The sequence below is a fragment of the Lycium ferocissimum genome, chromosome 5 (genome assembly GCF_029784015.1).
Source record: "Lycium ferocissimum isolate CSIRO_LF1 chromosome 5, AGI_CSIRO_Lferr_CH_V1, whole genome shotgun sequence".
NCBI lineage: Eukaryota > Viridiplantae > Streptophyta > Magnoliopsida > Solanales > Solanaceae > Lycium > Lycium ferocissimum.
The window spans coordinates 73705769-73720064 of NC_081346.1; positions in this window are offsets into that span (position 1 = coordinate 73705769).

The window sequence follows — 14296 nt, forward strand, 5'->3', positions numbered from 1 at the left end:
CGTTTAGGGTCGTGAGACAATTTGGTTCCTATCTACCATTGTAGCTAACAGGATAATTGCGAGGAACTAAGTGGTTTGGGACTTAATAATCCGTAAAATGTGTGATAATACATAAAAAGCGAGAGATTCAAAGTGCACATACGGATTCATGAAAGGTTAGATGTCCTTAATAAGAAACAATAAGGATCAAAATTTAAATTTATAGATATTAAATGGATTAAAAATGCAAATTTTCCATTCTAAAATAGGAAACAAACAAATATTTTGAATTTACAACAACAATTGAACGGTTCATATGTTAGAACAGGTCGGAAACAGATGACTACACGCCCGTAATACCTACGGCAGTTGGGCCCATTACACACTTATTGTGTGAATTGTCTAAAATCTGTATCTAATCACTAACTGAGACAAGTTTAGTAGGTAATTAACTGTTAATTCAACGGTCATTAACGTTTATATTTTTCAAATTTATTTGGTGTGCAATTGAATGAATCAATGAATTACCCATAAACCAAAATAAGAGTTGGGAGTTTTCTTTTAAAATCACATAGGAACAAGAGAAGGGCTATTTTGCAGATACCTACGTCTCTTTTTTCTTCATCACACCAGAATTATTAAACTATTCTTTTTAATAAAGTCATAATTAACTTTATCTAATATTACATAGAGTTACTAGTCCCGAGGTATGGGTCAGGTATGCTTATACTTTACCTTCCTCAGACCTCACATTGTGAATTTAACTGGGTTTGTTGTTGTTTTTGTTGTATTTTCAGTCTGGACTGACGGATCTTTTGTTTATCGAATGGTGTCGAACAATGTTGCTTGCGTTGCTGGAAATGCCCAATAATTTTTTTAATAAAAGCGTCACTCAATTTTGTTTGAGTATCACATAAACCGTTTCATTTGTTTTCTCTTAGTAATATTAGGTGATATGTAAGCAATCTAGAGTGATTTTTTTTATCATTTAGTTATTATCATAATATTTGGGTAAAGTTGAGTGATTTTTCATTAAAAAAAACTTCATTAATTTAGTACAAGAAAGTAAAAACTTGAGTTACCGGTCATGAAATAAATTTTGAAAGGAGAAGGAAAAATTGAAGGGAATAATAAGATTTGAACATTAGTTGGAATGTGAACGTTACTTGTGTAGAAAAGTAAAATTACTTACTCACATTGATATTTTGTCTAAATAAATAAATGCAAGACAAGTATCTTATACTTCATACTTTGTATATAACTTTGTTATTATGTAATCATAAGTATTTTGTATTCTCACATTAATTTTCAGTAATTTTCTGGTTATTGTTTTCACTTAAGTCTTTTCTATCTCCTAACTAATTAGTTTGTAGAAATTATTTAGATGAATATAAAAGGCAAAATTAATGAAAGGGACCAGCACGTGAGAAGTGCAGAACAGGACGATAGATTGACTAATTTGACCTAGGCTTCCTCAATGTAGTGACAGCTCAGCTATAATCTTGTACATAGTGTTCTGTAATATAAATCATATTTTAATAAACAATTTCCTTTTTGGGAAAATAGGACTACGGAGTGTGTATATATATTTATTCCTTTCATTTTTACTTGATCACTATACTAATAATAAATTACTTTTATTTATCCGTTTTAACATATCAATAAAAAGATAATTTCTTTTCTTGTTTTATCCTTAATATTAATTACTTATTTTCAAATTATTTTTCAAGAGTGACTATACACTAATTAATATGAGTATTATATTAAAAATATATACTCTATTTATTAATTTTTAAAAGGCATCATATTTTAAAGAAAAAAGTGTGTGTGTATATATATATATATATATTTATAATGCTCGAAGTGAAAGTAACCCCTTTTAACATATTAAGAGAAAGATATTTTCTTCTTCTATGAACAGTGTTAATTTAAGTTGGATATTGTCAGTTGGATTAATTTATTCATTTTGACATTCTATGTTTCAGCAGGGTTCTATTATTTTATTGCAAAACCAGGTGCTCTATTGTATGAAACGATTTCTTATTACTAAGGGTGACGTGTGAGTTTCAAGTTTAAACTTGCTTTTTTTTATGATGGTAGTAGTCGGGTTAGCTTGTACACACTTTAATTAATTTTGTTCGATAATTGTTATTTTGACATTCTATTTGGTGTTGGGCAAAACCAGGTGGAGCACGGATTTCGTATTACCAAGGGTGACATGTTTTTCAACTTTATGAATTATGAATTTTAGAGCGAAGACCTCAAATGCTAATAATAGAGTTATAAATTTTGATATATGTACCTATTCAATGAATTTTTTAATGTAAATACATCATTTTAGCAAAAGATACTAAGTTCAACTGAATATGTCCTACTTCCACCTATTGTTCTCTTTTTGGAATAACAGTAAATGATCTTCTTTTTTTAATTTCTCTAGCAACTTATGAATCTTTTAGACCACAGTCTAAAGATTATTTTTGAGCAAACGAAAAATCTAATGAAAAAATGTTAAATCACAATCTAAAATTTGTAGATGTTAGACGACAATCAAATATTTTGTCTGTCATAAGGTCTATATTTTCACAATATTTTTAAAATAGCGACAAAATATAAATAATGACAAAAAAGGGAACTTTTGCTCATAATTTTGCTAGTTAAAACATTTAAAATTTATTTCTTGGGTCGTGAACTTATCATCAGACACCGACAATTTTTTTTTCTTTTTTCTTTTTATTTGTTCTCCCCCGAGTCAAAGTCAAATGTTTGTGCTACACTAAAAAATAGGTATAGTTCCTTGATTATTGGAATTTATTTTTGACTAATGACACATAAATGCATTTTGTTGTAAGCGATAGGACCAAAAAAATTTTGATTAGAACTGTTCGAGATCTCTAACTAGAAAGAAAATTAAAAGCCTCATGTATAGTAGTACTAATGAACTTTAAGTCATTTTCTTGCTTTCTTGATCTGGTATGTTATTACAGAAAATTTGTTATGGTTATACGAATTAGACTTTACGAGGCTTTGTTAATGAATATAATAAATTAATTTTGTATCGATTGTTGATAGTGATTGTCCGAATTGATGTGTGTTCACGAAAAATGAAGTAACCTGTTTTTTTTCTAGTGGCGAAAGTAGTCAACATTTTATACATTCTTCCTCTATTAGATTTATCATTTATCAATCATTTGCTCCTTTCCATCATTTTTTTTTTCCAGTTTTCCTTTTTTACTTTATTTGAGGTGAGAATTTCACTCTATCAATACAAAAAAAGGATAGCAATTTAATTTCGGTAAGTTGAAATTTATAAGGAATCATTATGTAAAAAAGATTCATCCTCTTCAGTTATTTTAAAATGATTCATCCTCTTTTTTTTTGTGCTTGAGCAAAATATAGGGAAAATTTATTGTATTTGTTTCGTGACAAATACAATATATTTCTAGCGTTAGTGGGCAAAGAATAAAGCTAAGTTCTTTAGCTAATATAAGGAAATAAATTACCTATTACATATTCATTTGAATTGTGACATAGTGCACCTATCTTTTTGTTTATGTTACTGATAATGATACTAATATACTTTAAGCAAAGTGTAAAGATAAAAGAAAGTGTTCAATTATTGGATAAGTAAATGATAATTGAATAACAACACTAATTTGAGGACAATTTGTTTGGATTCTTTGCAATAGAGAGGGGAGAAAAGGTGAGAAACGACAATTAGATAGATCTCTGTGAAACGATTGTCCCTAAAAAAGATTATGCCTTTTGGAATTTGGAATTTAAACCATAAAAACACAATTTTATAGATTTTACACGTGTACAAAGATGTGGTATCATATTCACATGTACCTAACAACCACGATTGTAATAAAAATGAAACCTATATGTGCATTTATTCTATGTTTTTATATTGCCAAATTTATAATCCACATAAACAATTCACTAAATCAAAGACCTAGAAGGAGCTTTCTGGGCACATGCTACTTTTATGTCACATAATTGGACTGCTCCAAAATTTGACCATACAGTTGAGATGTTAAATCATCCACCAATATTTTAATGAAAACAAAGTAGATAAATTTTCCTTTTTTAATTTGGAGAATTGAATTACAGATGCAATTCTTTGGGGAATAAAAAAATAAAATTACATCTAAGTAAACTTTAATTTAAATGATCTAAAAAAGAACTTCATAAACAAAGTCGAATGCTCTTTTCAATTTAAGCAGCTTATATCAGTATATCTGATAGAAAAAGTAATAAATGACTTCCAATTTTTTCCAAAACGTCAAATATTTTGAAAGACATTAAGCTTGTCAAGACAATTAATAATATTTGGGATTGAAGGAAGTACTTCATTTTAAAGTTAATATTATTTAAATGAGTTAAGTTCTTTGCACAGTGTACTATTAAATTAAGTTCACTTACAACAATAGGTAAATTTTCATAGCAAAGTTGATATGCTAAGCTCAACAATAAAAGAGTAACCTGCTAGGCTGCTACAATCAATTAAATTGACCTGATAGCATAATAGTTTTTTTTTACTCTATTAGTGTACATTACTTAAAATCCTGTTCAAATAACATTCTCAAGAATTCTGTGGTCAAAGCTAGTCAACTCGCCTAATGGACAGTGGCCCAAATGGTTTTGTAGCAGTTCTCATGCTACGAAAAAATAAAATATGAGACGTATAATTGTTAGTAGTATCATCATCATTTTTGAACAGGTAGGGTTTCGAGGAATGTGGTTGGTAAACACAAAATGCACCCAAAGATAGACATGAAATTGATGCATTATCTAACTTGTCTCTTGTAAAATCCCAAGCAAAACTTATGGCTAGTTTGAACTATTGCATTAACTTCAACTTCTTAAAGAAACTGCTGCCTTGCAGTGATTTTGGAAACAGACACCCAACCTCATTTATTCCAACACTTTTCTCATTATCTCAACTATTGACTTTGACATCACAGAGAGTTGTGGTGGGATCCATCATATATAAGATCCTTTCATCCAGATTTGGGGTTTGAATTACATGTAAAATGAAAAAAATTGTAGTAGGAGCATTTCCTTTTTTAGTAAGTCATGTGCAACATCAATCCGGATTAATCGGTGCCCAAAGGTGGATAATTAATGAGTGGGAAACCCAATAAAAGAACGATTGACCTTAATGTTCCTTTTAAGTTTTCCACATGGTATTTAGTATCCGATTTAGACTCGTCTAATCTAGAATTGTGCGGAAAGTATCACTTTGAGAGTAAAGTCCCGAGACCACTGGCTAAAGATAGAGAAGTGCTTACTACTCCATCATATCTATTTATGGTTATTTGCCCTAGACAATAATTTCCTTATATGATATTCATTGCTTGGCACTACTCTAAAAAAAAATTAATAGGAGAAACTAAAAATGGAAAAGAAATGGTTCATGTAATATTACATGTGCTACTATCTTAAGTTTATGTATCACTTTCCTTCCTCTCAAAATGTTTAACTTTTATCTTATTTTATCTTTGTTTTGTGTAGAAAGATGATGACATAACGTTCGTAAATATAATGAAAAACGGAAAAGGGCCTAAAATACCCTCGAACTATTAGAATTGGTGCAAAAATACCCTCCAACCACCTTTGAACCCCCAAATACTCCCGCCGTCCACCTTTTGGGTCTAATATACCCTTATTTTCTAACAACCCCATCTCATTAAATATGTGGCATCATTTAATTGGTTACCCCATATAATGAACTAAACTCATTAAATTTAATCTAAGTTGACCGGATCCTAACCCACCAACCCGACAAACCCGCCGTGCCCCAAATTATAGATTTTGTAACAATGCAGCTAGGATCAAATTGCATGAGTAATCTTCCCTTGTTATGTTGTATTGATTCTGGAAATATTATATGGTTGTGTTCTCCTTTTGTCACAGAGATAGAGGAGAGGAGAGGAGACTAAGATTTTATCACAGCTTTGTGTTGTTTAGTTAAGAGAGTTTGTTGTTTTTAGTTTCATTGTGTTGATTAGTTACGACTTTGTTGATTTTAGTTGCAAAATTACAGGAGTCATTGTTGAGATTTAGTAATATCTAGGTAGGTACATACCTGAAAAAAGGTACCATACCTGAAATCTCTGTATTACGTTCATTGTTGTATGAATATTTAGTATTCAGATGAAATTTCAGTATCTATGGGTACCATAGCTGAAATCCCAAAGATATCTTTTGCATTGCAATTTAGAATCAGTCCCGTAGCAAGGCTTTTCGGACTAATTTGCACCAGTCTTTGTCGGGTCGGGTTTGTCGGGTTGGTGGGTTGCGATCCGGTCAACTTAGATTAAATTTAATGAATTTAGTTAATTATATGGGGTAACCAATTAAACGATCCCACGTATTTAATGAGATGGGGTTGTTAGAAATAAGGATATATTAGACCCAAAAGGCGGACGGTATTTAATGAGATTGGGATGTTAGAAATAAGGATATATTAGACCCAAAAGGTGGATGGCGGGGGTATTTGGGGGCTCAAAGGTGGATGAAGGGTATTTTTGCACCAATTCTAATAGTTCGAGGGTATTTTTGGCCCTTTTCGGAATAAAAAAAGGGTTTTTTTATATAAGGTAAGGTTAATCATATCTGACGAAGTTGAATTCCAGTCAATAACAGTTTTTAGCTGTGGATGCATTTTCATTATACATGAATAAGCTACTCTTTAAATATTTTAAAATAAAGTTTGATGTTTACTAAAGAGTTCCTATAGCAACCTCAGATAGCAAAAATGGGACCTAAAAATAATTTCTTCATTGTTAAAAGAAGTTTAATTTGGGCATGAGACAGACATAACGTGGTGTTAACAACTTGAATTAGAAACTACATTAATTATGTCCATAATCATGTTTCTCCATTAATCAGAAAACTGGTCGGTTTTTTTTTTTATTAACTCATGTAGGGATGATATAATGGTTGGTTATCATTGAATCTTATTTTGGGATTTCCAGTAAGTGCACTCAAATCTTCGATCATATAGCCCATGTAAGAACCACATTTTAAATTATTATTAAAAAAAAAAAAAAACTACAGGAAGGTGCAGATGTGGGGACTTAATTAACGAGGGACGGATTTAAGGGCGTAAAGAGTTCACCCGAACTTCTTTTGTGAAAAATTATAATATATATATATATATACACACACACACAACATTAGAATTATTTTTAATATATATATATAATAGATTATTAAATTCCTTTCACCTTTTCGTATATTTACTTCGTTACATTTTGAACTCCCTTATTGAAAACCCCGATCGCTATGCTAAAAGGAACATGCAATATTAATGGTTGGAAATCAAAGAGAAGGATAGTTATCATAAGTCTTGATTAGAAAGTCATCTACTAATTAATCAGGGAAATTTGTCAGACATTTGCTAGGCCTTTGACATAAGAAATGTGATACTTTTTTGAAAAAAAGTAGTACTAGTATTTAAGGAAAAAGTTAAGAAGGGTATGAAAAGCAAGTTATGTATGAACATGAATTTAATTTAAAGAAAAAAAAAATTGAAATTTCGCGAGTGAAAAAAAAAATTCTGTCGAGGTGGCCAAACCCACATTTTCAAACTTGAAATTCATCTTTAAAAAGAATTCAAAAAATCAATTTAAATTTATAACCAAACATTGTTTTGGAATCGTTTTTTTTTTAAAATAACAATTTTTTATGGATAAACGGGAGCTTATATGGTGGACTCCTAGCCATATATATGGTATTATAAATTGTATACCAACCCTCAAATTGTATCATGTATATTTTATTCATGCAACTTATTTTTTTATTTTCACAAATGCGACAACTTCACGTGTGACACTCCTCTAAAACTTGACTGAAAAATAGAAATACAAAGTTATCCTCTTTATATGTATATATTTCAATGGTAGGCAATCTTAGATTATCAAATTCAACTTGGCAAGTACTGTATGAAAATAAAAACAAGTTATGGTATGTCTCCATTTCACCAGGAATTAGAAGGAACATTCTTAGTATATATGTCGGACCAAAGTAGTAAAATAAAGTACAACAAAGAAATTGGAAACTCTAATTTAGTCCCTAGGACCAGTACATTTTGTTTTGGTCTTAACAATTTGGCACCCGAATCTGGATATTGTTTTTATACAATAATGTGCTCACCTATTTAATAAAATGGTCCTTTTTTCACTAGACATTTTCAAGAGCTTTCAAAATGGTCCTTCGACCTTGTTTGATTCCGATGATGACCTACATAGATTTCACAAGATCCCGCTCACTATTACTACGAGTAAAGCCTTGCCCTTTACTTCACTAGTAAGAAAGTTAGAAACTTCTATTAGTGCTAGACCTTGAATAGAATTCGCTAATTTGATTAATTTAGACTCCTGTCGGGTAAGATCATTTAGAAAAAAGCATTCCCAACCAGAAATTTCTTTACCATTCCATCAGGCTTGGACTCGAGACCTCTAGTAATGAAGAGTATAAGAGTCTCATTCATCCCACCGCATTCCTTAGTTCTTAAGGACTGGTATAGGAGCGGATCTTGAGTGTTGATTACTATCCACGTGTATACAATAATTTTTACCCAAATATTATATATATATATATATATATATATATTTGACTGTGAACTCAATTATTATTATTATTGTTATTTGAGTGCACACTAAAAGCTCATCATCTTCGGATCCAAAATTCGACTATGGACTGTCACATACTAAACAACTATAATAGTCTTCATCTCAACTTTAATATATATATATATATATATATTTATATATAATTATTATTATTATTATTATTATTATTATTATTATTATTATGTGAGTGCACACTAAAAGCTCATCATCTTCGGATCCTAAATTCGACTATGAACTATCACATACTAAACAACTATAACAGTCTTCATCTCAAATAATTAAAGTTGTTCTAAAAACATGGGTTTTTAAATTTTAATCACATTGCCACTTGGGTCATATCATGATCAATTTATTTGACTTCCTTTGACCATCTAAAATTGACATATCCTACTTCTCATTTGCCTTTAATTTTGACATTTATAGTTGACAGATCCTTCAAAAAAAAAAAAAAAAAAAAAAAAAAAGGTAGTGTAAAACAAAAAGTAAAAAGAAGTTGAAATGAACATTTGGACAGCACCAGGCATTTATCAAACATGTGCAAAATTCTCCACTTAAAATCACTTTAATCTTTTTTCTTTTGACCCACTTAGCTTTCCAATTCGATACAGTCGGGTCTAATTTGAGTTGTCGGTGCCATAAAAAATCCAAAGGCATTTTAAAAATGCATGCAATATAGTATAAAATGAATCAAAAGTAGCAAAAATTAAGTTCACTAATTATTAAGTAGTTATTAATTCATGCTGTTACGCTTTGGATTATTCTCTCATATACAGATATACTAATTAAGTGCAATTATTGGATTTCCTTTTTAAAATTGATAGATGGATCCTTCTTCTCATTTTCCTTTGGCCATTCAAATTTGAACGATCCTTCACAAAAGTAGTATAAAACAAAAGGTATCAAATGAAAAAAATGATTAACATACGTTGATATAACCCCCACAGAGGATAGTTTTAACTTTATGTTTCCCAAACATATGATTCAAAAGTATATAGTGGGGTTATGGCCTTTTAGGCATGGAGAAAACATCATCGATTTATTAAAATGTGTCCAATTTTCCACCTAAAACACTTTATTTGATTTTGTTTCTCATTCGGTACTCAGTATTTATATATATTAACATTCTAATTATTTCAAATTCACATCATGTAAGACTTTTCTTTTTTTTCTTTTTTAAAAAAAAAAAAACGCTCCCGAACAAACAAATAAAAAAAAATCATACGCAAAGCTCAATCTCAAGACCTCCGTCAAGAATGCAAAGATCCTATCTATGGTATCACACGACCTCTAGTAGTACCTAAAATCCCTTTACTTTGTTCTGTAACGCACTTAGCTTTATAGTATATATACAGTCGGGTCTACTAAGTTGTCGGTGCCACCAAAAAAATAATCTAAAGGCATATTAAAACTACATGCAACGTAGTATTACCTGCGAGTCAAGAATCTATAAAAGTTTGTTGATTTAATTAATTATGCATCTCTTTGGTCACAGTTGTAATTGTGATGTAACATCACTCCCATTGTTATTCATTTACGGTCGTTTAACATTTAACTGCCTATTAATTTGTCATTTGGATCAGGCCACATATTATCAAATAATTAATCAAAAACTGGAGATCGATTTTGCAGTTGATTAGTGGACATGCTCTCTATTACCTAATCAAATTTAAATTGATAAGTGGACATGTAAAAATAGGAACTCAATCCTATGTATTTGTTGCATTTTTAATTGTGCCGCTTGTTTCTGGATTAAATACCCAGAAGTGTTGCCCCTTTTTTGACCTTTTTATTTTTCAAAATACTAAATTAAAGAGTCTTGAAAATCGATTATTAATACCTGAAAGTGACAAATTAACGTGGTAGGAACGCAATTGAATTTAGTCTACCACTAGTGGTGGATTTTTGGTGGAAATCATCATTAATTTTTACAGAGTGAATTGGGGGAGATGATACTCATAAATCCAGGTTTCGTTTGTGTATTATATTTTTATATTGAATTCTAAAAGTTCTGGCTTTCAGGTAATTATGGGTAGAGTATTTTAGTAAGGGAAAATTTGTCATATTGTAATTTATTGACATTTATAATAAATAAATAAATAAAAGAATTGTTACAAAAAAAAAAAATATATATAATAAGAAAGATAAGCATAATATTGTAAACCACAAGGAAGGTAAGTGTTATGGAGCGAAACCTGAGGGGAGGACTCGCTACTAACAAAAAATTTAAGAAAATTTCAAAATAAGAAAACTGGCTATTACCCTTAAAATTACCTGCTTGTGTTAAAAAAAAGTTAGAGAACGTGCATTGCGCATGCTACATGCATGCACCCGTGCCGATTATACATATTATTGAATTGCACCTTTGTTGTGAAGTTTCTATACGAGTGCATTCATTTTTTTTTTTTTGTACACAGTAGCTGATTTTGAATATGAAAAGATGATAAGTTTAATTAAAATAATTTTATAATATTTGTCATTATATATATGAACCACAAAATCGATCGAACCAATAATAATATTTGTTTTCACCGTTTAAACAAATGTTACATCAAATTGAAAGTTAAGCTATAATTTGTTACTGCCATATTGATTTTTATTGGAGCTAGACGAAAATTACATTGATATATATTAAAATTACTTTAAAAGGGCTTAAAATACATTGAATATACATTAAAATTATTTTTTATATGTATATAGTAGTTAACTACCCTTTTGAAACACTCCCATCTCATTAAACATGTGCAACTTTTAATTGGTTACTAGTTAATTATTAATCTAATTAATTTTTAATAATGTTGACCGAATCAGCCACCAACCCCTACGACCCGCCCCCATCAAATAAACCCCCAGAACCACTTAACCCATTTCATTAAAAGATCATTCAGCCGCTGTTAAAATAGTTCTAGGACAAATTGGAATAATGTACACAAAAAGTTGTTATAAGATTTTGACTGTAACTGTTTGAGTTATAAGACTACTGTTGGTCCATAGATAAAATACTTAATACTACTGTTTGAGTTATAAAAGATGATTGCTTGTTAATTATCTAATAGTCAGCTTAATGATAGCACAATTTCATACATTGATGTGATCTGATGCATTAAGTTGTGAAACTACTGTGTTTTTTGTCCAAGACTACAAAAGAGTTAACTGTAGTTTTGCTAATTTGTGAATACACACTTTTGCTGGTTTTGCTAATGTTCAATGATCTAATAATGAAATGGGTTAAGTGGTTCTGGGGGTTTATTTGATGGAATGTTGATCCCATTAACATTATTAAAACTTAATTAGATTAGCTAATTAAATATGGTAACTAATTAAAAGTTGCACGTGTTTAATCCTTGTTAGCAATTTTTGGACAACTTTAAGGCTCAAGTGCGGATTTTGGGTATTTTGCATCAATTGTAATAGTTCAAGTTAACTTGACTTTCTCCGTTAAAATTATTATATATTAAAATGGACATTTTTGAACTCCTTAGAAGTCGTAGCATCATACGTATACTAAAGCGGAAGAAATAATCTACGGGAGCAAATAGTGATTTTACATCATTTTTATTTCAATTTTTCTTTTTTCATTTCACGTCAAAAATTTTACACACTTTACATAATTACTACGACATCTCATTTCTCCTAAATGAGTTGTAACCATTAAATTTATGCATACATAGAAAATGTTAAACCATTTCTTAATTGTAATTCTTCATTCCTTTTCCTACTTTATATTTTGAATCCGACCTAATACTCGCATTAAAAGTCAATTGAGAGTCGAGCAAGTGAAAATTGGAAGAAAATCCCGGCTTCAAACCGTAGGATTTTCTCATTTTTTATTTCAATTTTTCTTTTTTCATTTCACATCAAATTATTTTAAATTTTTTATGAACACATCTCATTTCCAAATCAAACCTTATACCCGTTGGAACACATACTGTATGCGTGAAGAAAGATCCAAAGTTGGAAAAAAAACAGTGCGTTAAGGATATTTCACCTCGTGGAATAGAGAAGAAGCTGACGAGATCTGGACAATGTATACTATTACGAATTATCCCACTTCTTTTTGCTAACAGAAAATATATTACTAGAAAATGAAATAAATCATATACCCCTTTACAAGTATTTACACAAAGAGAATAAAATATCATAGCAACAACATTTTTTTATTCAATTTTCTCTTTTTTTTTTCTCATTCCATAAAGTGGTATATTAGATTTCATCCATCTCATTAATCACTTTTAACCCATTTTCAACCAAATTTTTACCCTTGCATTTATTATTAACGCAGGGCTACTTTAAACAAATTTTAACCATTGCTTTTATTCTTAACGGATGGAAAATACCAATTCCAACAAAACAACGTAAAATCCGATTTCATTCAAATAACTCATCCCCAAATAAGACCTTCCCCCCCCCCTTCAATTCCACAAAATTAAACCATCAACTCTTCCTCATCTTGGTGTATTTGAAAACTCAAATTACACTACTATTTTTTTATATATAAAAAAAAATGCAATCCAATTCACGTCCAAACACTTGCTAAATCTAATTTAACTACTTAAGTAATTTAAGATATTGGTTTTTAGAGAATAAGTCAATATCCAATATGAAAATTTATCAATATTTTTAATTTAAAATTTTCAATTGAAATAAGAAATGTATAAATGTTAACATTAACCTCTACACTAATTATTTTAATTCCAAATAGAATAAACAAATTGTGAAAGCATAAAAAAAAATTTTCCAAATAGAGAAGATAGTCTGATTTTCTCGACAATGTATACTATTACGAATTATCCCACTTCTTTTTGGTTATTTTGAAAATGAAATAAATCATATTAGTCTTTTACATTAGGTGTAAATATACCTCAATTTAAATCCTTTATCGATGTGTCAAAAATACCCCCGATTTACCAATATTTTAATGAAAATCGGTAACAAAATTTTATTAAAATAACTCATTAACTCCCCCCCCCCCCCCCGACCCACAAATTAAACTCAATCCAAATACTATATTTTTTAAAAAAAAAATGCAATAATTCAATGTCCAAACACTAAATCTTTTATTAAGTAATTTAAGATATTTTCTGAAAATACACAATCGAAAACCAACTGAAATAAGAAATGTATAAAATGTTAAACTTAACCTAACTAAATTTTAGAAATAGAATAAACAGTATATTTGACCCTTTTTGACCCTTTTAAAAAGTGTGGGGCTGGTTTAATTTGTGTCGAAAATTTTATTTTAATGAGATATTAGAATTGCCACTATTTGTATAATTAAACGAGATATTATGCATAACTTTTTTAACGAAACGTATATATATTTCTTTTGTAAATCGCAAATTTAGTAGGTAAATTTGCACTTTTCCCTTTTTTAACCAACGATATATATTTGTTTCAAATCGCAATTAACATCACTTTTCCCTTTAACCAACGAGGCAATTAACATCACTTTTCCCTTTAACCAACGAGGCAATTAACATCACTGGAGTCACCTTTGGGACAATAGTTCAATATGGACGTATAGTTTGGGCAAGCAACAGGTGCACAAATTCTATCTTTGTCATGATTTTCCTTATTCTTATAGAGTAATTGCTTTTATCTATCGTCGCTAGTCTATATATAAAAGGGGGAAGTGAAATTTTTGTCTGTTATTCCTTTTTAGACTAGCTGATGTGTAGTAA